General features: G+C 35.6%; 1 protein-coding gene across 5 annotated transcripts in view; it reads left to right on the top strand.

The window, feature by feature from the left end:
- The window catches only part of dpp6 (dipeptidyl-peptidase 6), a 329,860-nt gene that overhangs the window by 315,198 nt on the left and 12,603 nt on the right, over positions 1–2,059 (top strand). The gene's annotated exons all lie outside the window — the stretch shown is intronic.

Below are 2,059 nucleotides of genomic sequence, written 5' to 3'. Positions count from 1 at the left end.
TAAAGTGGGACAATATCAGACCGACCAATAGTCCAATTTTCAAAAACTATATCTTGACTACATTAAGTCTATGACAGACAGACCAGATTTAGCCTAAACACCAATGTCTATATGACGTCTGGTGTTTGGAGGTTTAGAGCTCAATAGACTGACAGAAGTATGTTAAAGTTTCTTTTCAACATCTATTATTAGACTAAAGTGGGACAATATCAGACCGACCAATAGTCCAATTTTCAAAAACTATATCTTGACTACATTAAGTCTATGACAGACAGACCAGATTTAGCCTTAACACCACCGTCTAAATGACGTCTGGTGTTTGGAGGTTTGGAGCTCAATAGACTGACAGAAGTATGTTAAAGTCTATTCTCTGGAAAACAGGGAACCAGTTTAAGGATTTTTGAACTGGGGTGTGTGCTCCACTTTATTCGTGTTAGTGAGGATGCTGGCAGCAACATTCCACAGCAACTGCTACTGATTGACTTTTTAGGCAGACCAGTAAAAGATTGCAGTAATCAACTCTACTAAAAACACATTTATTATTTTTAACCAAATTTGTTATTGTCTTTTTGTGCCTCTGAAGGTTCAGGTCTGAGTTTGATCACTACACCCAGATTTAGAGCCTGGTTGGTTTCAAGCTGGATCAATTTAATCTGTGTACTAACTTTTAATGTGATCTACTTTTGGCTCAAAATATTATTTTTGTTTCAGCTTCAGAAAATTGTCAGTACATCAATGCATTTATATTTTGACACATTTTTCCACTGCTTATATCGATTTTTTGTCACCTGGTGAAAATATGGAGGAGTGCTGTATCCTCAGCCTAGTTACAGTAAATGTTGTTTATGATCTGACCTTGAGTTAATATTAGATACTCAATAAGAATATATAATAGATAAAGTCTTCAAAAACCCCACTTGTTTCATGTGAAGCAGCCTATTGACTGAAGAGTTTGCTGCCCAGAAGACATGAAATCAGATGGAAGGTTGACACAAGGAAAACCGTTGTAAGGAGGAATTTCTATGAACTGTTATATGCAGTTTGCATTTGGTTATTTCATCGAGCTTTGGGCATCAGTAGGGATAATGAAGCTGCCTTAGAGTTCATGGGGAGATGGACGTAAATAATTACAAAGTGATCCTGAAGGAAAACATATTAAAGGCTGCAGGAGAGCTGTGACTGAGTTAGATGTTCACCTTCCAGCAGGGCAGTGATCTTAAATATCTAAAACCCTAAACTGCCAGTTTTATGAAATAATTCAGGCTATTGAAAGGCCCTAGGCCCAAATCTGTAAATCAGTGGCAAGACTTGAAAGTTATTTCTCATATATCATATCTAGCTTGAGAGATCTTTCAGAGAAAAGGCAAAGATTTTAGCATCTAGATGTTTAAAGCTGATAGTTTCATAGCCCAAAGACTTGCAGCTGCAATAGGCTCTACAAAGTGTTGGTTCAGGGAGTCTGAATACAAATGCACGCCTCTATTTACAGATGTGTTTGTTAAAATAGGTGTGACTGTTTCACAGTTAGACAATTTGTTTTAATTTATCACATTGCTGCACAAAATAATGCAAATGGATCACAGTTATATTGCTGTACTTAACAGCTACACACAATTAGCAGGTATACAGGCACCATGCTGTAAGCAGACAGTTTCTACATGCAGGCAATGTCTGGTAATGCTTGTTTATAGGGAACTGAAAAGGATTTTGGAAGGTTTTAAGATAATACAGTAAATTGATGACCAAACTCTATTATGTTGTTTTCAGCTAAATTCCACCATTTCAATCAAATCATGCTCTTAAGATAAAAATAATAATGTTTTCTTAGCAGTTACTTTAAACCTGACAAACTATCACTTGAGGATATTTTTATTTATTCTTTTTTCTCAAGTATTTTTTTTGCACATTCTTATTAATGCATATTGCATGCTTTTCCAGATGTGCCACACAGACAATCCTGATATGATACATTGAAGTTTGTGGATGTAATGTAAAAAAAAAAAAAGGGAATGTTAATGTTTGATCGAAACTTTCAAATGACACTGAAATAACCTACAGT

This window comes from Cyprinodon variegatus, unplaced genomic scaffold (genome assembly GCF_000732505.1).
Source record: "Cyprinodon variegatus isolate N-32 unplaced genomic scaffold, C_variegatus-1.0 Scaffold42, whole genome shotgun sequence".
NCBI lineage: Eukaryota > Metazoa > Chordata > Actinopteri > Cyprinodontiformes > Cyprinodontidae > Cyprinodon > Cyprinodon variegatus.
The sequence above is the reverse complement of the archived record's forward strand: the minus strand, read 5'-3'. Positions and strand labels throughout refer to the sequence as shown.